The sequence below is a fragment of the Saccopteryx leptura genome, chromosome 2 (genome assembly GCF_036850995.1).
Source record: "Saccopteryx leptura isolate mSacLep1 chromosome 2, mSacLep1_pri_phased_curated, whole genome shotgun sequence".
Classification (NCBI taxonomy): Eukaryota; Metazoa; Chordata; class Mammalia; order Chiroptera; family Emballonuridae; genus Saccopteryx; species Saccopteryx leptura.
Genome location: NC_089504.1, coordinates 290,746,343 through 290,771,050, shown reverse-complemented (window position 1 = coordinate 290,771,050; position 24,708 = coordinate 290,746,343). Strand labels below are relative to the sequence as shown.

General features: G+C 41.7%; 1 protein-coding gene across 4 annotated transcripts in view; it reads right to left on the bottom strand.

Moving 5' to 3' along the window:
* Positions 1–24,708, bottom strand: part of THEM4 (thioesterase superfamily member 4) — a 65,902-nt gene that overhangs the window by 33,580 nt on the left and 7,614 nt on the right. Inside the window, exon 2 of one of the 4 annotated variants that reach the window (XR_010748812.1) lies at positions 4,291–4,374. The exons of the other annotated variants lie outside the window; for them this stretch is intronic. The gene's annotated coding sequence lies outside the window, so the exon portion shown is untranslated. The remainder of the gene's footprint in view (positions 1–4,290; positions 4,375–24,708) is intronic. 4 annotated transcript variants of the gene reach the window in all.

Below are 24,708 nucleotides of genomic sequence, written 5' to 3'. Positions count from 1 at the left end.
TAACATTTTAAAATGAAAGCTATGAGATCTCTATGTTTATTTGTGTGTTTATGTATGTCTATACATTCTAGATATAGCATATACTGCTGAATGGTACTAATTTGTAATACTAAATTGGCTTAAACAAACAAGTACTTTTATGACAACTCTCAAAAATTAACAGAAACCCAAATGCTTTTCAGAATCACATGTACTGAGAAAATATTCTACGTTTTAGCAGGTTTTGAGTTTGGTTTGGTTAAATAAGCTTATCTTTAGAATCATTAGCATTAAATAGTACTTTTATTCTACCTGGGTTTATTAGTCAAATAAGTTCATATTATCTTTGTTGCAAAACACAGCAAGAAAAATAACTTGGTATGATAAGATTCTCATAAGTAATCCAAACTTGTTAGAAGCAAGTATATTAAATGAATGTAAGTAGTACAAAATGTTTCTTTTAGGTTAATTCTTTAGCAGTAATTATACTATATATGTGTACTTAAAAGTGGTTTTCTAAATCTCTGGTAACTTGAACCTTTAAAGTTTTTATAGCTAAATTAAATGATGGATATTCACTGAATATCTAAGTCATTACCAAATAAGAATGTTAATTGATTATTTTTAGCTGTAGCTAGAAATTAAAAATTTCTAAGGGTTAAGAATCCTAATTAATATGGAAGAAAGGCTCAGTGGTAGAGCATTGACCCACCGTGTGGATGTCCTGGGTTCGATTTCCAGTCAGGGCACACAGAAGCGCCCATCTGCTTCTCTACCCTTCCTCCTCTCATTTCTCTCTCTCTCTCTCTCTCTCTCTCTCTCTCTTCTCCTCCTGCAGCTATGGCTCGATTGGACTGAGTTGGCCCTGGGTGCTGAGGATGGTTCTATGGTCTCCCTCTCAAGCACTAAGAATAGCTCTTCTGAGCAACAGAGCAATACCTAGATAGGAAGAGCATCACTTCCTAGTAGGCTTGCTCAGTGGATCCTGGTCCAGATACATGCGGGAATCTGTCCCTGCCTCCCCTCCTCTCACTGAATAAAAAAACCCAAAAAACTATGGAAGAAAATATGTTTTCAGTAGAGAATGTATAAGATATGGAGATTATTGTTATTTTTGAGGGCAAGGAAATTTAGTAATTTTGCCCTGAAGTAAGTTGGTTGTTTCAGATGAAAAAGAAAGAGGAAGCGTGAGGGGCAGAAAAGGACAAAACCTAAATGTAAAAAGGGAAATTATAGGTTTGTAAAAAAGAAATTCTGAGAAAGTTTTATGTGAGGTCAAGCTGAAGAAGATTGAAGTCAATTTTATCAAGAAAGCAAATTTAAATATCAAAAGTAAGATAATGCAAAATTAGAGCTAAGTTTTCTCTCTCTGTTAAAAAGGACTATTGGTTTGCTACTGATACAATGAAAAAGTGTTCTGCTTAGCAAGCAGATTCTGTGTTTTATCAAAATAATTTTGTTTTATATTATCTAAATCAGGTATTTGATTACATAAGAAAACTGAATCTCCTCAATAGTTACTAAATTTTGCTAACATTTATGTAAACTTTCTGTATTTGTCTTTAAAATCTTTTATTGTCGCCTGGACTGTGGTGGCACAGAGGACAAAGCATTTGACCTAGGGTGCTGAGGTCATGGGTTTGAAACCCTGGGCTTACCCAGTCAAGGCACACATACATGACAAACAACAAACAAGCAATCAACAACTAAAGTAACTATGAGTTGATACTTCTTGCTCCCATCTGCCCTCAAAAATCAATAAAATAAAACCTTTAAAAATCTTTTATTGTCACTTTGGTTAAATGCATTATTAATGCATATATTCATAATAACTTATGATCCCAGTCAAATGTCCAAAACTTTTGATATATTTTGATAAACTTCCCAGGGTTCAGGGTTTAAAAGGAGACTTTTCTTAACCTGAAATAGTTTTGGGTTATTCCAGTGGGACCCTGGAATGCCTTAAAGATTTATTCTCTTTATAAAAGAAAACATTTAAACTAATTAGTCCTGTTTAATATATTAAAATTACATGGGAAACTTTGTAAAATAAATTATGTTGTATTTGTATATGTATATTCGTATCAGTAAAATGAGTTTCTAGAGAGTACAACCTCCAAGAGTCTAACATGTCCTCATATATATTTTTTTAGCAAGAGAGAGAGACAGACAGGGACAGGCAGACAGGAGGAGAAAGACATGAGACGCATCAACTCGTAGTTGTGGCACTTTAGTTGTTCATTGATTGCTTTCTCATATGTGCCTTGACGGCGGGGGGGGGGGGGTGAAGGGGAGGGGGAAGCGACCTTGGGCTTCAAGCTAGCGACCTTTGGGCTCAAGCCAGCAATCATGGGATGATATCTATGATCCATGCTTAAGCCAGGGACCCTTCACTCAAGCCAGTGACCCCATACTCAAGTTGGATGAGCCCACGCTCAAGCCAGCGACCTCAGGGTCTTGAATTTGGGTCCTCCACATCCCAGGCTGATGATCTATCCACTGTGCCACACCTGTCAGGCCTCATATAACATTTTTATTTGTGCCTGACCAGGTGGTGGCGCAGTGGATAGAGCATCAGACTGGGATGTGGAAGACCCAGGTTCGAGACCCTGAGGTCGCCAGCTTGAGTGCGAGCTCATCTGGTTTGAGCAAAGCTCACCAGCTTGGACCCAAGGTTGCTGGCTCGAGCAAGGGGTTACTCCGTCTGCTGAAGGCCCACGGTCAAGGCACATATGAGAAAGCAATCAATGAACAACTAAGGTGTCACAACGAAAAACTGATGATTGATGCTTCTCATTTCTCTCTGTCCCTGTCTATCCCTTTCTCTATCTCTGTAAAAAAAATAAAAAAAAAATTATTTGTAATTCTAGTTGGTATCTTAAAATATGTTACAGAGAAAAGTAAATTTCTTAATGCATTATCAGGCCTATAACCATGCCATTTGCAGGTTTTTTTGGTCATTTACACAGTCATTATTTTACTCTGATACCTTTTTGTTTTGTATTTTTCTGAAGTGAGAAGCGGGGAGGCAGAGACACAGACTTCCTCATGTGCCCGACTGGGATCCACCCAGCAAGCCCACCAAGGTGTGATGCTCTGACCATCTGGGGTGTTGCTCCATTGCAACTGGAGCCATTCTAGTGCCTGAGGTGGAGGCTGTCAAGCCATCCTTAGTGCTGAGGCTAACTTTGCTCCAGTGGAGTCTTGGCTGCGGGAGGGTAAGAGAGAGAGAGAGAAAGGAGAGGGAGAAGGGTGGAGAAGCAGATAGGTGCTTCTCCTGTATGCCCTGGCTGGGAATTGAACCTGGGACTTCCACATGTCAGTGTCACACTCTACCACTAAGCCAACCAGCCAGGGTCTACTCTGATACTTTTGTAAATATATTTCATCTTCAGAAAGATCCATAAAGAGAACTCTAAGTTATTCTAAAATACTGGTTTCTGAGAATAAGCCTTCACATCATAACTTTAAAATGGATAAAGATATATAGAACTCTAAGGAATAACTGTATTCATAAAATGGTGGCAAGTAATCAAGACAGATAATAATTGATTATATGGGACTCAGTGAACTGAGGATGATTATAATGTTTATGAATTTATATTTAAAATATTGTTGATTTTTAAAAATCTTCTGTTTGCCAGCTACTACCTATGACTAAAAGTAATTCTGGTATTATATATGAGTAAACAGAATTGAAACATTTATTTTTCCTCCCTACTTGATCCCTCTAGAATTTGGAAACTCTTAATGAGTATTTTTATTTTCATGGTAATATATGATTATTTGCATAAGTTTAATAAGAATCTGTTCTCTTAACAATAGGACATAATTGAAAACTGCTTTTATTACCAAGGCTTTGACTGAAACATCATGTTTAAAAAGAGACAGATATATAGACTCAAATATGACCAGAAAGCTTTAAGGAATTAAGATTGACTTTGGAAGCCAATAAAAATCCTTTTGGCCCTGGCTGGTTTGCTCAGTGGATAGTGACAGCCCACTATATGGACATCCCAGGTTCATTTCCTTGTCAGGGCACACAAGAGAAATGGTCATCTGCTTCTCTCCCCCTCCTGCAGGCAGTGGCTTGATTGGTTCGAGCGTTGGCCCTAGGCACTGAGGATAGCTCAGTTGGTCAGTTAAATGTCAGCCTCAGGTGCTGAGGATAGCTTTGTTTGATTCTAGCATTGGCCCCAGATGGGAGTTGCTAAGTGGATCCCAGTTGGGGCACAGGTGGGAGTATGTCTATCTCCCCTTCTCTCACTTAAAAAAAATCTCTTTGGGAAAACAGCCTGGTACCTTGCTTACAAGGTTCATAGCAGTCTTTCCAGATGAAGAATAAAGGTTGCTTCCTGGGAAATGCAAAGAGAAACTTCAGGATACAGTAGGGACCTGAAGAAGAGAGGAATTCATTTAAATCTATAGGTATTACAGGTGAAGTCTGATGGCAATTATGTGGCTTGACTTCTTAGCCTTAAGAGGCTAAAGTTCATTCTGGAGATTCCTTATGAAAAATTCCAGCAAAGCAGATTTAAAAGTGCTTATATGGTTGATTACTGTTTTTGCTAGACTTGTACAAATAACCAGACCAATTTTGTTGAAATTAGACTTATTTTGCAGATACATTAGTCTTAATTTAGCTATCATTGGTAAATATAGGGGTGATATTAGAGAGAAAATTATGTCTCAATAGGAACTATAATACACCTTTGTGGATATTAGACATATGTTAGTGCTGTCCATTGTCTTTTTTGTTTTTTTGCTACTTGCAAATTGGACTGAATCTTGAATTCTTCTACTTTCTTCCAATAATTACCTATGACTGTCCAACATGTTTCTAATTTTTCTCCCATCCTTTGACTTGGAATCTTTGAAACTCAAACTGCCTTTTCCCGAACACTGCAATTACAAACTGCAGCTAAATGACATGGTATAAATGTCAAAGAAATCACCACAACAGCTGATGCTTAAACAATCTCAGTGACTGATTCTGTGTAAGCCAAACAGAGGTTGCCTGAGTACCTGATGACATCATTAGAGACATTTCAAACTACAAAGGATGCTTCTAGTCTTACATCTAAAAACTCTCTCAACTGACAGCCTTACAAACTCAGAAACTGGTTTATAATTTTCTCCGATCATTAACCTTTGATTTTGTTTTCATAAGTACACCTCTTAGCAAATACTGATGCATGAAATTTAACCCTTAGGCAGAAGTTTGTCATATAGTCTGCCAACTTAGTATATTGCATTTATATAATAACTTCTGCAAAAGTTGAAACCCACCTAGATAAAATTAGACAGTCTCTAATAAAGAACTGGAGTTTGACATCCTCCATGATCTTTTTAGTTGGCTTCCCAAAGTGGATCCTTCTTCTGACCTGGGTTACAGATGAAATAGTATTATAAGCAATGACTAAGCCTCTCCTTGGGGAGACAGAGCTTTGGATATGAATCTTATCTCCAAATCACTTGTTGCAAGTACTGTAAATAAAACTACCTTGTAAAAGCCATGTCTTTGAATTGAGCACCCCAAGTGGCAAACTTCTTGAGATCAATAACAAATTTGGTGACTACAGATGGGAGTCTCTTAAAAGAACTCTTTCATAGGAGACTCCCACTTGGTGCTGACCACTAGAATGGCTGCCTAACATGCCTCAGCGGCAAAGTGGAGTGGCTAATTGAATTCTCATTCAGTGCTTCGAAAAGGAGGTGGGCAGGTCAGCCCCTGTGGTTGCTTTAATTCGTGTTTCTATTCTCACTTTGGGTATAAGGTTGTTGGAAAGGTAGTTTCAGTTCTGGTGCACACTGGGTTTCTGGTTGGTTAAGCAGGAACTGTCTCGGGATGCTAGATTCAGGGCCCAACCTAGGTTTAACTCTAGAAGGTTGTGAAATGTTTGTGGGGCAATGGAAGACATCCTTAGGTGACAAGCTCCAGTCTGGCTATCTGTTCTGCAGGAGCTAGATTTTGTTCTTTGTGAGTACATGATTTCATTTGCCTTGTCTTATATGTAAATGTGGGTGATGGCTATGGGAAACACAAATTTCAGCCCCAAACGCAGCCTCTGTGGGGTGCATTCTTCAGAATTGGATAAAAAGAGCTCTGCTTATTTGACTTAAAGAAATGAAGAACTTATATAAATTAAAAGCCTGACTAGGCGGTGGCACAGTGGATAAAACATTGGACTGGGATGCTGAGGACCCAGGTTCGAGACCCCAAGGTTGCCAGTTTGAGCGCGGGCTCATCTGGCTTGAGCAAAATAAAAAAATGCTCACCAGCTTAGACCCAAGGTCGCTGGCTCAAGCAAGGGGTTACTCGGTCTGCTGAAGGCCCGCGGTCAAGGCACGTATGAGAAAGCAATCAATGAACAACTAAGGTGTCGCAACGAAACACTGATGATTGATGCTTCTCATCTCTCTCCATTCCTGTCTGTCTGTCCCTATCTATCCCCCTCTCTCTGACTCTCTCTGTCCCTGTAAAGAAAAAAAAAAATTTAAAAAAAGAACTTATATAAATTAAGAAAGAAAACAAATTGGTCAATGGTAAAAACTGCCTGTACTGTCCAAAGCAGCCTTGTTCTATGCTGGGAGTCTACTGTGGATTTGGGAAGCACTGCTTTCTAAGTGTAGCTTCCTTGCATCCTCAAGTTTCAGCATTTACTAACCACATATAAGTTTCTCCCCTGCAACTCCTGTCTAGCTTCCACCCAAGTAGTACACTTTCTGGAGTACCTCCAGCCAGGGTGGTACTCATGATGGAAATGGGAATGGCAACCCAGCAGTTCCCTGAACAACAAAGTTTTCATCAGACAGATCACACTACCTTCACTGAAGAGGACAAGTAAGAGAGCTCACAATTCCCAGTGGAGGTGACGTGGAATAGAAGAGAGGACCTCTTACTTGAGGACAAGTAAGACAGAGGCAAAGGTTGGGCTATGGGACCCAGGGGTCAGTCTATAACCAATAATGTAAAGATATATGATTGGGGTTATATGGGAAGAATTACTAGTTTTACTTATGAGAGGTTTGAGTAAGATTCCCACTGCCTTCCTTCCTCTGAAGGACAAGAGGAAAAAAAATTACATGACATCTCTTCAAAGAGTCTCATTGATATTAACAGCTTTGATTTCAGAAGTTTTATCAAAGGTGTGGTAACACAGGCCAAATATCTTAGGAGTACTGGGAGGAGAAAAACAAAAATAAAACAAAACACCAAAGATTATCCGATTGGATTGGTGCCAGAAAAAGAGAAGTTTGCTATGATTTAAAAATGTAGCTTGAGTCAGCTTTACTGGACTTGCAAAATGAAGCAGGGAGAATCAACCATGTGCATGTATTTTGAGTAACAGAGGTCAAAATATTGGTCTTCCTAGTCACATGGTATGGAAGGAAGGTGAAAGCGACACAGGGAAATTACTTTTAGTAAGATTTCAGAGTGTTCCTAAGAAGTAATTCGCTGGCTCCCTGTTTGTTCATCTGTAAGGATGGTTTTGAAATCATTGACCCTGGGCAGGTGCAGAGTCATGCATTCCTTTGTGTCAGAATCCAGTCAAGTCTGGAAGACTTATGAGAGCTCAGCTTTTCTGAGCAGCAGCCTATTAGCTGGCCCTCTTTCCTCCAAAGCTGTGGCTGGGAGTGGGGCAGGCTGAGGTAAGGGAGCTTGCTCTCTTCATCCACGGGCAGAATAAAGTGCTGCTAAGGTGTGTCCCCTCTTGAGGAGTGGCCTACATTCAGTTTGGGCAAAGGCTTCTATGGCTTTGGGGGTCTACTAACTAGCAGTGAGACAGGCTGACCAGGGCACATGTCCTTCTGTGAAAGCAGCAAGGTGGAGCAGTCCAGTGACTTTCACAGCCAGAGGCAGCCATGAAAGTTCAAGACCAGAATACTGCACTGCTAAGGTGTGAGCTAGACGGGTGTCAGGCCCTGTGGCTAGCTAGCACCTGGGGTGCCTGCATAGGAACTAGGCCAAAGGACCTGACCTGGAAGTGGGAGCACATGTGCTGTTGCTCCCACAGTTATATAACCTGCTGCCTTATCTATAATTTATTCCAGCAGAAGGAGGAGGAGGACATGTGCAAACCCTCCTACAATGTACATAAACTGGCCTTGAGTAATAAAGTGTGCTGCAGCTTTTGTTGTATTCCCCCCCCCCCCCATGTTCTGCGTGCATTCTTTAACCTTGGCATCACACCTCCCAAGGGGCCCTGGACACCGACAATGGGAGACAAGTACAGGGAGGCCACACTACCCAGAACCTTCCTTTTAGCAGACTGGGTCTGAATTCTGGCACATGTGCCAAGCTATTAAAACAAGCATCTGGGCTTGCTTAGGACAGGGTGGCGAGGGAGGGGGTAAGCTACCTTGGGGAGGCTGGCTCGGCTCTCCCTTTCTAGGAGTCCAGAAGCCAGAGGGCTGAGAGGAGCTGGGATCTGGAACCGCAGCAGGATGTGACAGCTAGGGGGGGTGTCTGGGCCTGGAGAGAAGATGAGGCAGGGTAGTGCCTCACGTGAGCAACACCTTGTGGCATCACTGACTCTCCTTACTTTTTCTTCCTGTTTCATTACAGCTTGTGCCCACAGCTGTTTTCTGTATCTTCTTAGCTCAGAATCTGAGCTTCACTCCTAGTATTTTCAAATCGGAATCAAGGGGTGGAGGAGCCAAAGTCTGTGAAAGATCAAAACTGTGAGTTATACAGACCTCAGATGATATACCCATCTCAAGGCCAGTCCCAGTGCCTACTGGGCAGTGGGTTTGGGGGACAAAGAGGTTACGAGTGAGTTATGCTTTCTCCCTGTGTCCTGGTTTTCAGAAGGGCTTTAGTCTCTGAATTGCAGCTGTGTCACTGTTAACTAGGGAATGTCTAACAGGATGTCTGATCATAGAGGGCTTTGTGCTGTGTGGGCCAGAATACCATGGCCTCACAAGTTTGGCCTTACCCTCCTCCAAGTGTGTGTGCATATGTATACACATGCTTGCTTATGTGTGTGCACACACAAAATTTATATATCCTGGGAGTGCCTCCTGTCACCACAGGGGTCTTTTCTGTGAGGCACTGTCTCAAGAGCATGGATGCAAAGACACCTCCCCAGGCCAAGGTGTCTTATGAGGTGCAGCTCTTCCCTCAGCCACATGGCAAGCATCACTGTGCTTGAGAAAACATGGAACACCTACCAGATATTGTGTAGAACTATCATACCTAGTATCCTTTCTCCCTCTGGGATTGCTGTGCTTCATCCACTGGGGCTGGCCCTCTCTGGATAGTCACTTCCTGCCCAGATCCCACCTGTTCTTCAAAGTCCTGGATAGACTTAGCAGCTCAATAAATGATACCTGAATAAAAATCAAGGATCAGTATCCTAGGTCATATGAAAGGCAATCAGATACGACAGCCATCTTCCCCCTTCTCTCCCTGTTGGCATCTGTCTTCAGGGAGGCTGCCACTCTAGTCCATCTTGCTCATTAGATCCCCACCAACCACAGTGTGAATTTATCAGTGGCAGGGTCCTGGTCTCCTTGATTTTTTCCCCGTGTCTGTCTCACCTCTTATGGCACAAGTCTCCCATTAGAGTAGTGCTCTCTTTCTGCACATTCATTCTCATGAATCCCAGAATCTACGGGAATACAAGACTTTCATAAAATGGGGCAGCCAGAGACTTTCACTATTCTAACTTAAAGACATACTCTGCCTTTATTTAGCAGGAAACAGTTACTTCTGTTCTTTGTTCCCATTCTCTTAAGAATGAGGAGTGAAGCCTGGCTGGTGGTGGTGCTGTGGACAGAGCATCAGCTTGGGACACTGAGGTTGCCAGCTTGAGTGTGGGCTCATCTGGCTTGAGCTAAGGCTCGCCAGTTTGAGTGTGGGATATTCAAAATGATCCTAAGGTCACTGGCTTGAGCAAGGGGTCAAGGCAAATATGAGAAGCAATCAATGAATAATTAAACTGACACAACTACTAGTTGATGCTTTTCATCTATCTCCCTTCCTATCTGTGTCTCAAAAAAAAAAAAGAATGAGGAGTGAAAATGTTTAGGGGGAGTTGTTAGATAGGGCAAAGGTCTCAAGGTCTGGGCCATTCTTATTATAAATGCTATTCTTGCTAAATGTTAAAATGTAGCACAATATTTTGCAGATCAGCTATAAATAGGATGAGCTTAACAGGAACTCAACTGGATAAATGCAGTCAGCTACAAAGAAGACATCAATGTGTAACTGACTAAATAGTCTACATAAGTAATGGCTGAACCTACCTTTGGGGAAACAGGGCTTTGAATATAAATCCTGTCTCCTTTACTTATTTCAGGTAAATAAAACTACCTGGTGACAAATACGCCTTGTTTTTGTATTTAAACAGCAAACCCCTTGAGTTTGGTAACATAAATGGCCAGATTTCAAGGTCCTTCAATTAAAACTTGCCCTACCAGCACTTCTGCATAGCCTAGCCATTTTAATACTGGTGGCCATGGTCAGGCAGGTTCACAGTGGATCCAGGCAGATGGTAGAGGAACTGTAGAGCCAGAAAGTATTGGGCCATTCCTATTTAATAGATTCTTGCAATGGCGGGCAAGCAAGCAGGCAGAGGAAAAACCACTTCTCATGGTAGCAGCATGAGAATGAACAGCAAAATGGCCCCTCACAGAGGTGGGCAAGTGATCCGTAATCCGACCCGAATCAAAGGACCCATAGACTTATATAGGTTATGCACGTGACTCTGCCATGTGCTCACACACTAATCATGCAAAGTGCAAGCAAGCAAAGCTCAATCCACTGCTTTAGGGTTGCTCACCTCACAACCTATGCAACAGGTATCTTCCGCAATGGTTCCTGTGTGAGGAATGAGGTACGGTACATAACAGAAACGGTACAGACCACAGGAACCGAATTACAAAGGCACAAGCTATAGGAAAAATGACATTACAAAGGTGTCCTTCACAATGTCTCCCTGAGCACTCTTCCCAGGGAATTAATTGGAGGCCCACCTCTAGCCCCCTACTGCATGGTGACAAGGCCACCATCATGTGTGAGGGGCCTGTACAGTCCAGGGCCATGCCCATTGAAGAAAGTGTCCTTGGTGAGTCTCTGCAACTGCATGGGGCGGCTGTGTGGTGCGAGATGCCTCCACAGGTGCTGTTCCCCCCGCCCCCATCAGGGCAGGGTGTCTAATACTGTCCGCAAGTGGCGTGTCTATCCAGCAAGGGAGCCAGTGCCCCCTTCTAATCACAGCCCCTGCTTCAAAAGTTTGTTACACCAATCAATGATCAGTCCATGATCAACAACAGTAGAGCTATCTGTGCAAATAACCAAGGTAAAGGTCTGTTACAGGTAACTAGCCACACAGCTCTTTATTAACAGACCTCAGTGCCTTTCCATAAGCGCTCTGTCCATTGCCACAAACCCCATCCAAACTCCCCAGCAAGCTTACTGGGCCTGGCGGGGTCAAACATGTTCAAGGCCTGTGCCACCTTGACAGGTCTCTTAGTTGCTGATGCTGCAAAAAAGCATCTATTATCTCCTTTTTTCTTCTTCTTTTTCCAAGTGAGAGGAGGAGAGACAGAGAGACAGACTCTAGTATGCACCCTGACCAGGATCCACCTGGCAACCCCCTCTGGGGCCAATCCTCTGCCCATCTGGAGCCATGCTCTCAACTCAGCTATTTTTAGTGCCTGAGGTGAAGGCTCCATGGAGCCATCCTCAACGCTCAGGGTGGATGCATTCAAACTAATTGAGCCATGGCTGCGCAAGGGGGAGAGGAAAAGAGAGAGAGAGAAAAAGAGAGACATGGGGAGGGGGAGGAGTGGAGAAGCAGATGGTCACTTCTCCTGTGTGCCCTGACTAGGAATTAAACCCAGGGCATCCACACGTGGCGTTGACACTCTACCACTGAGCCAACTGGCAGGGCCTCCTATTATCTTCGAAGGCCAACACCTGCTGCACATTAGAAGGGGACCAGTGGATTGCCAATTTCACATGGGACCTCTAGCCCCTGCATGTCCGTTAGACAGGTTCCTCAGCCTTCCCCATATTCAAACTGGAACAATGGGTCTTGGGGATCCTCTTCTCTCTCAGCAGTCTCCATCATATAACCTTGCAACTGTACTACCTGTACACCAACTGTTTTATTGGTAGCTGCTGGGGCTTTTCGTTTCAGCAGCTGGAACCTCTATTCTAGTTTAAGCTGCTGCCAAAGCTCTAACAGGACTCTATTAGACTTACCATCCAATTTCTCTTTATTTTCCCTGGCCACAATAACACCTACAATCAAATCTAACCACATCTGTGTTTGGGTAACCTTTATAGAAATGTTTCTCTTGTTAGTCAGGGGGCGGGGAGAAGCAGAAGCAGCAGCCTGCACAGCCTTATGGTCTGTGCTGCCTCCTCCTACCCCAAATCTGCCACTGTCTGTGTTAACAGTGTTGATGGGCTGCCCCACATAGGGACTCAAGATAGCCACTAAGTGTCGGGAGCCGATCAACGACTGCTGGCTGGCAAGGTCACAGCAGGAGAAGACCCACAACTGCTGGCTGACAAGGTCACAGCAGGAGAAGACCCACAACTGCTGGCTGACAAGGTCACAGCAGAAGATCAAAAACTGCTGATTGACAAAGTCACTGCAGTGAAGACCAATGGCTGCGGGGTGACAAAGTCACCGCAAAGGAAAGGCACAACGATACTTCCCCCTTTGACCTTTGTGAATTAATCTGGCCTTATATTCCCCCCTTTTCTGGGTGTGTGCTATTATTTGTGGCACAGGGATAATAGTACCATGCTTTCCCTGTAGATTTGTAGTAATTTCTTTGGAAATGAGACAGAAGGTGTAAGTTCCACAGAAAAGCCTGTAAGCCCCTTGAACTGGGCTCATAAACATAAGAGGCTGGCTATGATATCTCTCATAAAGGGTTAAGTTTGTAGGAGAATTTCTTCTTATTAATCATGTTAGAAAGAATAAAGTTAGAACTTAACTAGTGTATGAATATAGTAAATGAATAAAGTTTAACTAGACATTAGAATCTTAGGTAAAGTGTAGTAGAGTGGCCTGTTGCATGGCCTTGGATAAGAGTGCAGCTGGCAAGTAAAGAATGTTTTGTTAAAAGACTTGTTTTGTCACTGAAGACAGTTGCTGGGCTTTTCTCAGTAAAACATTCTCATGAGATTTTTGTATTTTCCAAGAATAAGGAGAGGAATGTGGTGGGATTCATAGCAGCAGTAGCAACTAATGCCTTCTGATATTGTGTTGCTGCTAGCTATCTTGCAGATGCGCTCTATGTATCTTTGGGTGAAAGTTACTCTTGATACTATGTCAGTTTCTTATAGCAGGCCTTTTGTAGTCTCGTGGGAAAAGAATTAGGACACTGCATGAACTCAAGGCCATTTGCCTGAGCAAGCGGTGGTCCTTTTGCTAGCCCTTGATGATTTCGTCTGCTATCTCTTTCTGCGCCCTCGACTCACAACAACAGTAATATAGAGTTATTAATTAGTACTAATCTTTTAGAATTTTGTACCAATATTGTTATTACTATTCAAGTTATTGTATAACTGTACTTTGAATAACTTACCACCTGATTTGTAGTTTATAGATATGAATTAACTGTTATTTGGAAATATGTAACCACAGTGAAACTAAAACAATGATGTATTCAAAATACCATGTGATTGTAACTTAGTGTGTGTGTATAAAAAGAAAGCTAGACCAGCATTTAGCGGAGATGCCTGGCAGTAAATGCTAACCAGAGAATAAAGAGAAAGAAAAGAATTCGGCTCTCTCACTTGATTTTCACCGACGCCGTCTCCTCCTGTGGGACCCCTGGATCCCCCCCGGGGCTGGACCCCGGCAACTAAGGACCCAAAAAGAGCTGCAAGGGAACTGCAGAGTAAGTTCTCTCGTCCCTGCCATAAATACTTCCTCATCTGGCCCATGGGACCTCAGGTTGAAAGCAGTATTCTTCATACCCAGTTCTCAGAGAACCTGCTGCAGCTCAGTATACAACTGCCACAGACTCACTGCCCCGGGCAAGTCTCTAGCATTCTGCCAAACCATACAAATGGCAATCATTACCCATTCTCCTGGGTTATCATGGCAGTTCTGAAGATGCTGCCTCAAGGAGGAGTGTGTGGTAATAGCAGCTAACTTCTCCATCTCTGTTCTGGAGAGCATAATGCCATCCACCCATATGCCCCACAACTGCAGCAAACAAGCTCCCAGGGACTTGGTGGGTTTCTGCCTGAATTTTGCCCCTAATGCCATCAACTCTGTCTGGGTGTAGGGCTAAACCACAGAGTACTCAACTACTTGTGAAGGCAGTTGTGCCTGCCCCTGAGGCACTCTTGGCTGCTGAGTTTTTACCTTCTGGGTGACCATTGGCTGGGCTCTGAGTCTGCTGACAGCAGTTTCAGCCTGAACCTCCTGCTCCTGAAAAGTAGTTGTAAATGACTGCTACTGCCAACCCAGAGACACTCTGCTGGTACAAATGCAGCCTCTTCTTCAGCAACCGCTTTGGCTCTTGTGGCTGCCAGCTCTTGGCCTTAAGCTGAGACTGAAGGCCTTGAGCCCATAGTTATTTCTCTAATGACTCTTGTTGCTCGCATTTGGCTTCTAGGGCAAACTGAAGCTCTTGAATCTGCAATTCCTACTCCAGTGACTATTCCAGTTCCAGGGGCTGCTGGTGCTCAGCCTGCATTTCACAATGATGCTCTCAAAAGCAGTCAATCTCCTTCTCCAGCAAGTTTTGCAGTTCAAGCCACTGTTGATGCTTAGTCTGTAGCTATTTCTGGAGCTTCTGACGTCATGTAGCCTCTTGCATAGAGCTTTCAGTTTCTTCTTGCAGGGATGTAAAAAACATCTAGCCCATGGCCCCCAACAAAACAGCTACAGGAAACCATATGCTGGGGAACAATGGCCACACCACTATCTCTCCCTTCAAGGATGTTGGCAGCTCCATAGCAATCATATGAATCCTGCCCACTATGCCAGATATATGCTGGTGGCCGAGGCCAGGCAGGTTCACAGTGGACTTGGGCAGACAGAACTGTGCAGCTGGAAAGGGTTGGGCTATTCCTGTTCAATGAAGGCTCATAGAGATGGGCGAGTAAATAAGCAAAGAAAAACTGCTTTCTGCAGTGGATCCCTTTCTGCAAGGGATCAGTAAAACTGCCCCTCATGGTGGCAGCTGAGGGAATCAGGAAACTGTACCTCGCAGTGGCAGGAGAGTAATCTGGGAGAATTACCATCAAGGGAAAGCACCTATAGCTTTTCACAGAGACACACACATGGCTTTCTGCCTGAAGCTCACACACTAATCATGCAAAGTGCAAGAGAGCAGGCCTAACACAGCTGTTTTCCCAATGTACTGGTGTGCCAGCATATGCTGGGGAGGGCCCCTGACCCAATTTAGTTTATAGCTACAGCTAAAGTAGAAAATTCTCATGAGTCTCAACAAATCTAATCTTGCTAGCAAAGGCAGGATATGTTCCTTATGCATCAGCCCTGCAGATATTGCAGGAAGGAGGTTTATTATCTTAGAACAGTGTGTGTTTGTGTGCTTTTGCAAAGATATTGTACAAATGTGCTAAAAAATTGTAACCTTGTGGGTTTCGCCTATAAATACCCCTCTTCCCTTGAGCTCATTGCTGTCCATTGCGAGAGGCACAGTGGGCAGTCCACTGGCCAGTGAATAAAGTTCCCAAATTGACTGCATCAATTTGGGGCTCCGGTTTCTGTATGTTGTGGTTGCACCAAAACATTTGGGGGCTCGTTGGGGATCCACCAGACTTTTCTGGTGTGACCGGAGCCTATAGGGCATCTGCCTGGGGGAGATCTCTGAGGGACACTCCTCAGCCCCAGGCAAGACCGAAGAACCAAGGGAGTGCCTGCCGAGGGGGAGATCTCTGAGAGATGTTCCTTAGCCCCAGGCAGAAGGCAGCACTCAATTGGACGTTGAGCCGCACAGGGTCTTACTGGTAAGCAACAGGGTCCGGACAGGTTGTGGCACTCCCAGGGGGCGTCAGCAGCAGGGCTGGATGCAGCATAATCTCTGCGACCAGATCCTGGCACACGACGGTGGCCAGCAATCCCAGGTTTGGTTTGCCAGTCAGGTTTAGTTGGCCAGTCAAGTTTCATGTTTGTTTTTTGTCTGTTTAGTTTGTGTCTATTTATATGTTCTCTGGAGTATTTGTCTAGTTGTTTTTCTCAGTCTAGACCTCAAGTCTGTCAATATGGGTCAGTCTGCTTTGTGTGCTAAGTGTACGCCGCTTCAATGTTTTTTGAATAATTTCCAGGACTTCAAGGAACGAGCTGCGGATTATGGAGTAATCGTTAGCTCCGGGAGACTATGCACTCTGTGTGAGTTACAGCGGCCAGCGCTCCCCCCAGGGAATTGGCCTTCCGAGGGATCTACTAATATCTCTCTTGCTTATCAGGTTCAATCAGTCATATTCAGGCGTCCTGGACATCTAGACCAGTTGGCCTCTGGGGGGGGGGGTGCCTGACCTCGCTAGATCTCTAGGAGGGGTGCCCCCTGAGATGTTCCAGGGCTCCAGTTTTCTGTGGGTCTCAGACAACTTCCCGGCAGACACCCCCGGTCCCTAGATTCGGCAAAATTGAGGACCTCCAGAGGTAAGTAAAGCAAATCTTTTGCTTTACTGAATTCTAGCTTTTCTGTTTGTGACTAGTCAATTTGAAACTCTCCAGGACCAGGACATTAGTAGAGAATTAGGTTCTGCCTCCAGCTTTTCTAGGACACATTTGTTTGTGTTCTCAGGGAAAGGAAATAGTAGAGACTAAATTAAGTCCTGTCTCAGGCTTCCTGGGACACCTCAGTGCTGTTTGTTCTAAAGTTTCTCTTTGTTCATCAAAGAAATCTCTCATGACATTTTCTAGTTTAAAGCCACCTTCCCTGGACCCACTAGATATCTTTTCTTGGATCCAAGACCTCTAGTTTCAAGGCTCTCTGTGCAACTTTTCCCTTGAGAAAAGTGCTTTTTCTGTTAGCTCTTATCTCTCCTCTTGTGTGAGGTACTTAGCCTTGAAGAGGTGATTTCAATTAGAAATTTCTGGTGTAAAACCAGAGGGCAAAAGTAAAGGGAAATTCGTAAACAAGCCCACAAATTATAAAAACTAACTAAAGACCTAAGAGAGTGCTAGAGGGAATATAGAGTAGAAACTAGTACCCATTTAGAAAATACAAGGTAGGAATTAATATTAAGAAGATACATTGAAAACTCTCTGTAAATTAAAATAGCCAACTTTAGAGCAGAATAGCCAAATCAAGAATTGCTAGACCCAGAGAAAGCACAGGCAGTCAGTCTAGCATACTATCACTGGCACCCACCTGCAAGCAGGTGGCATAGCCAGGATGCAGCCGAGTGTGGCAGCAGCAGGGAAAGAAAGAGTAGCTGGCTGCATGAAAAGCAGCAGAGAAAAGGAAAAAAAAAAATAGGAGCGGCAGGCTCCTCTTACAGCTCTGGTCACCTGCCCCTCCTCCTCAGGCACTGGGAATCCCAGACTAACAAAGAAACCACTTTCTTAGCTCAAGGGTTGCACCACTGCTTAGTCAGGCAAAAGATAACACCGCAGCAAGCTACAGCCACCCCCTTCCTCTGCTTTGGCTCCAGGGAATCCCCACCTCCATTCAGAGCCAGACCCGAGGATAAGATTTAGAGAATACTGCCCCTCCTAAACCCACCCCTTTAGCCATAATAGTCAGGAGTTGTAAGCAAGAGTCCTCAGGAATTATAGGGTTACTATGTCCCTGAGAAAATTGAGGACCTTATGTAAACTAGAATGCCCCACTGTTGAGAAAATGAGTTTGAAAAATTTGTGTTATTTGGGTTTGCTACCCTGACCCTTATATTGACTTAATGTTGTAAAACTCTATAGGTCAAAAAGAGGGTTAGTGTCTCTTTGCCAGCTGGGTAGCCACAAAACAGTAACTACATTTTGACCATTCCTTATTTTTCTCTGTAAATCAGTAGTTCATTAGGGATAGCAGTTTATAATCTTTTTATTGTAAACTGTACTGTTTGTACTAATAAGGCATATAGAATTGTATAGTCTGCCAAATACGAAGACTTCCTTTTTGTACCAAAAATCTGTTGTTGTAGAAAAAATATTTTCTATGTTAGAAATGTATATATTATTTCAAGAGCCTTTTGTTAATTCCTTTTTATTTGCTATTTCATAGCCCTGTAATGTTAAAAATCTAAGTTTAAATATTACTGGATATGTAATAATTATTAATGTAATAATTCAGTAATTGGTTTTTTTATCTTCCTTGTAAATTTTATTTATTTATTTATTATAAATAAATAAATTTTTATTAATTTTAATGGGGTGACATCAGTAAATCAGGGTACATATATCCAAAGAAAACATGTCCAGGTTATCTTGTCATTCAATTGTGTTGAATGACATACCCATCACCCAAAGTCAGATTGTCCTCGTTACCTTCTATCTAGTTTTCTTTGTGCCCCTCCCACCTCTCTCTCCCTCCTCCACCCCCCCCCCCTGTTACCACTACACTCTTGTCCATGTCTCTTAGTCTCGTTTTTATGTCCCACCAATGGATGGAATCATGTAGCTCTTGGTTTTTTCTGATTTACTTATTTCACTCCATATAATGTTATCAAGATCCCACCATTTTGTTGTAAATGATCCAATGTCACCATTTCTTATGGCTGAGTAGTATACTATAGTGTATATGTGCCACATCTTCTTTATCCAGTCTTCTGTTGTTTTTTTTTTACAGTGATTTAAGGCCTTTAAGCAAACTCTTGGCTAATACAACAAGAACCCATAAAAGAGTAGTGTCCTTAACATGTTCACCAAGTCCAAGTTGGCAACAACACCATTCCAAATCCCTGCAAATGCAACCCAACCCCAGTTCAGTCCGTTAGGAGCTGTCACAAGGAGCAGGAGTCCAGGAAAAGTCCACATCCAGGAAAAGTCCACATGGCACTGGAATTGTTGTCACAATTCTATACTTTGCAGCTCACGTCCAAGTCCCAATGACCGCTGCTTCTAGCTGGTAATGATTCAGGTAGACTGGAAAAGCCATCTGCAGCATGTGTGGAGATGGAGCTTCTGTTCTCCTCTGCCTGGAGAGATGAGACCAGGTTGCTTTTCCCTGGAGCTCTGCGACTGTGGCATGGTAAAGAGAACCTTGGGATACACTAAGCTGGGTGGCAAAGGTAAATTCATAATAGAAGTTGGCAAAAGGGGGAAAGAGAGCTCTAAAATAGGAGTAGGTCCCAGCCTGAAATATGAGTGGGGCATTGAGGTAGGAGGAATAAAGGAAACACTATATATTAAACAAAGCAGCAGAAAATAGGACTATCAACACCCACAACAGAGATCTTCGAGGGAAGAATAAAAAACCTGACTATTCAGGCAAAACATAGTTAAGTGGCACTTGTGCAAGTGAGATCAGTTTACCTGCTTCTTGGAAGAAATACCCTAGGCTCGTCCACAGTGTCGTAGATGGTGCCGATGGCCCTGGGCACCTTCAGCCTTCAGTGGCAAACCCCACTGAAGTTGTCCATTGATTTACAAAAGTGATTTGCCATTTAGTGAAGTTTCCCAGAGCCATTGTTGTTGATCCTTTGAAAAAAGGAACAACAATAATTTTGAGGCTCAAAACCTATAAGCTGTAACGGTCGCCTATGCCCCTTGATAATCCAGGAGGCGACAAGATCAAAATATGGAAGTATATTCCGTGGGCTATTAGATGGTTCAATGTGCCCAAGCTGTAGCTGCTCTTGTACCAATCTAGCAGCTGCCCTAAGTTTCTCCTGAGGAAGGGGCCATTGGTCTACCCATACAGGATTATCTGATTTCCAAGTAACTGGGTCTGCACAATGCATTATTGGGGTAGCAGGAGCTAACAAGGCCCCTATGCTAAATTTTGATATCCTAATCCACACCTTCTGGTATTGGGTGCCACTTCTATGGGGGTGAGAATTCCTTGCTGTTCTTTCCCTAGTTCCTTAGTGGGCAAAAATCCCCGATCAAGCATCTGAGTACTGACTAGACCATTAGGACTGACAAGCAACGCTCCCGTATTTTTCAAAACATCTCTACTCCACACATTAACTGGCTATCCAGGGAGCATATAAGGCTTAAAAAATCCAGAATGACCTTCTTAATCTTCCCAATGTCAAAAACTAGAACTTTGTTGAGAGGATTTACTCTGCCCTATACCTTGTAATTCTGTGGCTACTGCATGAGTGGGCCAGGAAGGAGGCCAATGTAGCTTAGCAATAACAGATACATCAGCTCCAGTATCTAAAAGTCCTTTAAATTTATGCCCATGTATTGTTAGTTCCATTTCAGGGCGTTCCTAACCTATTTTTTTAAATCCAATTGGCAAAATCAGAGGAGCCAAATCACCAATTTTCTTGGGGCCCCTTTTGCAGGATGTGGCCTAAGAAGCAGAATTAGCATCCTTATACTATTCTTGTAATTGCCTGAAATAGCCGTGAGACAAATTCTTTTTAATTAATTTTAATGGGGTGACCTTGGTAAATCAGGGTACATATGTTCAGAGAAAACATCTCTAGGTTATTTTGACATTTGATTATGCTGCATTCCCATCACCCAAAGTCCAATTGTCTTCTGTCACCTTCTAACTGATTTTCTTTGTGCCCCTCCCCTCCCCCAACCCCCTCCTTCTCCACCACCCCTGTAACCCCCACACTCTTGTCCATGTCTCTGAGTCTCATTTTTATGACCCACCTATGTATGGAATCATATAGTTCTTAGTTTTTTCTGATTTACTTATTTTGCTCAGTATAATGTTATCAAGGTCCATCCATGTTGTTGTAAATGATCTGATGTCATCATTTCTTATGGCTTAGTATTCCATAGTATATATGTACCAAAGCTTTTTAATCCACTCGTCCACTGACAGACACTTGGGCTGTTTCAGATCTTTGCTATTGTGAACAATGCTGCCATAAACATGGGGGTGCATTTCTTTTTTTCAAACAGTGCTATGGTGTTCTTGGGGTATATTCCTAACAATGGTATAGCTGGGTCAAAAGGCAGTTCGATTTTTAATTTCTTGAGGAATCTCCACACTGTTTTCCACAGAGGCTGCACCAGTCTGCATTCCCACCAGCAGTGTAGGAGGGTTCCCTTTTCTCCACATCCTCACCAGCACTTATTCTGTGTTGTTTTGTTGATAAGCGCCATTCTGACTGGTGTGAGGTGATATACCACTGTGGTTTTAATTTGCATTTCTCTAATGATTAGTGATGTTAAGCATTTTTTCATATGCCTGTTGGCCATCTGTATGTCCTCTTTGGAGAAGTGTCTATTCATTTCTTTTGCCCATTTTTGGACTGGATTGTCTTCCTGGTATTAAGTTTTACAAGTTCTTTATAAATTTTGGTTATTAAGCCCTTATCAGATGCATTGTCAAATATATTCTCCCATTGTGTAGTTTGTCTTTTTATTTTGTTCTTATTGTCTTTAGCTGTGCAGAAGCTTTTTAGTTTGATAAAGTCCCATTTGTTTATTCTTTTATTTCACTTGCCTGTGGAGACGAATTGGCAAATATATTGCTGCGAGAGATGTCAGAGAGCTTACTGCCTATGTTTTCTTCTAAGATGCTTATGGTTTTACGGCTTACATTTAAGTCTTTTATCCATTTTGAGTTTATTTTTGTGAATGGTGTAAGTTGGTGGTCTAGTTTCATTTTTTTGCAGGTAGCTGTCCAATTTTCCCAACACCATTTGTTGAAGAGGCTGTCTTTACTCCAATGTATGCTCTTACCTCCTTTATCAAATATCAGTTGTCCATGAAAGTGTGGGTTTATTTCTGGGTTCTCAGTTCTGTTCCATTGATCTATATGCCTGTTCTTATGCCAGTACCAGGCTGTTTTGAGTACAAAGGCCTTGTAGTATAACTTGATATCTGGAAGTATGATACCTCCCACTTTATTCTTCCTTTTCAAGATTGCTGAGGCTATTTGTGTTCTCTTTTGGTTCCATATAAATTTTTGGAATATGTGTTCTATATCTTTGAAGTAAGTCATTGGTATTTTAATTGGTATTCCATTGCATTTATAAATTGCTTTGGGTAATATAGACATTTTAATGTTTATTTTTCCTAACCATGAGCACAGTATATGCTTCCACTTGTTTGTATCTTCCCTGATTTCTTTTATCAATGTTTTATAATTTTCCAAGTATAAGTCTTTAATCTCCCTGGTTAAATTTATTCCTAGGTTACTTTATGTTTTTGGTTGCAATGGTAAAGGGGATTGATTCCTTAATTTCTTTCTCTGACAGTTCATTGTTAGTGTATAAAAATGCGTCTGATTTCTGAGTATTAATTTTATATCCTGCCACCTTGCTGAATTCATTTATCAGGTCCAGTAGTTTTTTTGACTGCGACTTTAGGGTTTTCTATATACAATATCATATCATCTGCAAATAATGATAGTTTTACTTCTTCTTTTCCAATTTGGATGCCTTTTATTTCTTTTTCTTGTCTGATTGCTGTGGCTAGGACTTCCAGAACTATGTTGAATAAGAGTGGTGAAAGCGGGCACCCCTGCCTTGTTCCTGATCTTAAGAACATTGCTTTTAATTTTTGCCCATTGAGTATGATGTTGGCTGTGGGTTTGTCATAGATGGCCTTTATCATGTTGACGTATATTCCCTGTATTCCCACTTTGCTGAGAGTTTTGATCATGAATGGGTGCTGGATTTTATCAAATGCTTTTTCTGCATCTATTGAAATTATTATGTGTTTTTTCTCCTTCCTTTTGTTTATGTGATAAATCACATTGATTGATTTGCAAATATTGTACCAGCCTTGCCTCCCAAGAATAAATCCCTCTTGATCATGGTGTATGATTTTTTCCACATATTGCTGGATCCGGTTTGCTAATATTTTGTTGAGGATTTTAGCATCTAAATTCATCAGGGATATTGGCCTATAATTTTCTTTCTTTGTGTTGTCTTTGCCTGGTTTTGGAATCAGAATTATGCTTGCCTCATACAAGGAGCTTGGAAGTCTTCCTTCCTCTTGAATTTTTTGAAATAGCTTGAGAAGGATAGGAGTTAGTTATTTGAATATTTGGTAGAATTCACTTGTGAAGCCATCAGGCCCAGGACTTTTCTTTTTTGGGAGTTTTTTGATAGCTGTTTCAATCTCATTTGGTATAACTGGTCTGTTAAGATTTTCTGATTCTCCCAGATTAATTTTTGGAAGAGTATATGATTCAAGGAATTTGTCCATTTCATCTAGGTTGTCTAGTTTTTTGGTGTACAGTTCTTCATAGTATTTTCTTACAATATTTTATATTTCTGTTGTGTCAGTTGTTATTTCTCCACTCTTGTTTCTAATTTTATTTATTTGAGTCCTCTCTTTTTTTCTTGGTGAGTCTTGTTAAAGGTTCATGGATCTTGTTTACGTTTTCAAAGAACCAGCTCCTGGTTTCATTGATCCTCTGTATTGTTTCTTTAGCCTCTATGTCATTTATTTCTACTCTGATCTTTATTAATTCCTTCCTTCTACTAGCTCTGGGCTTTACTTGTTCTTTTTATAGTTATTTTAGATGTAGGGTCAAGTTATTTATTTGAGCTTTTTCTAGCTTCTTGAGGTATGCCTGTAATGCTATGAACTCCCCTCTCAGGACTGCTTTTGCTGTGTCCCATAAATTTTGAGTTGATGTATGCTTATCATTCATTTCTAGGAATTTTTAAATTTCTTTTTGATCTCATTGTTTACCCATTCGTTATTTAATAACATACTATTTAGTTTCCAATATGAGTATTTTTCAGTTGTGGTTGATTTCTAGTTTCATGCCACTGTGATCGGAGAAAGTGCTTGATATGATTTCAATCTTCTTAAATTTGTTAAGACTGCTTTTGTGCCCTAACATGTGGTCTATTCTAGAGAATGTACCATGCGCACTTGAAAAGAACATATATTCTGCTGTTTTAGGGTGAAAGGTTCTGAAGATATCTATTAAATCAAGTTGATCTAGTATGTCCTTTAAGTCTGCTGTTTCTTTGTTAATTTTCTTTCTTGAGAATCTATCTAGTGATGTTAGTGGGGTATTGAAATCCCCTACTATTATCGTATTGCTGTTGATCTTGCCCTTTAAATCTATCAAAGTCTGCTTTATATATTTAGGTGCTCCTATATTAGGTGCATAGATATTTATAACGGTTATATCTTCCTGTTGGATTGCTCCCTTTATCATTATGTAGTGACCTTCTTTATCTGTAACTATAGTCTTTGTTTTAAAGGCTATTTTGTCTGATATAAGTATTGCTATCCCAGCTTTTTTTTATTTCCATTTGCGTGAAATATTTTTTTCCATCCACTTATCTTCAGTCTATGTGCATCTTTTGTTTTAAGGTGTGTCTCTTGTAGATAGCATATGTATGGGTCCTGTTTTCTTATCCACGCAGCTACCCTATGTCTTTTGATCAGATCTTTTAATCCCTTTACATTTAAGGTTATTATTGATATGTAATTGTTTATTGCCATTTTAGTCTTTAAAACTGTATTTCTCTTTTGCTATATTCTTTTTCTCCTTTGATCTGTTTACAACAGGCCCCTTAACATATCTTGCAGCCTTGGTTTGGTTGTAGTGAATTCCTTGAGTTTCTTTTTGTCTGTAAAGCTTTTTATTTCTCCTTCAATTTTAAATGATAGCCTTGCTGGATAAAGTAGTCTTGGTTGTAGGCTCTTGTTCTGCATTATTTTGAATATTTCT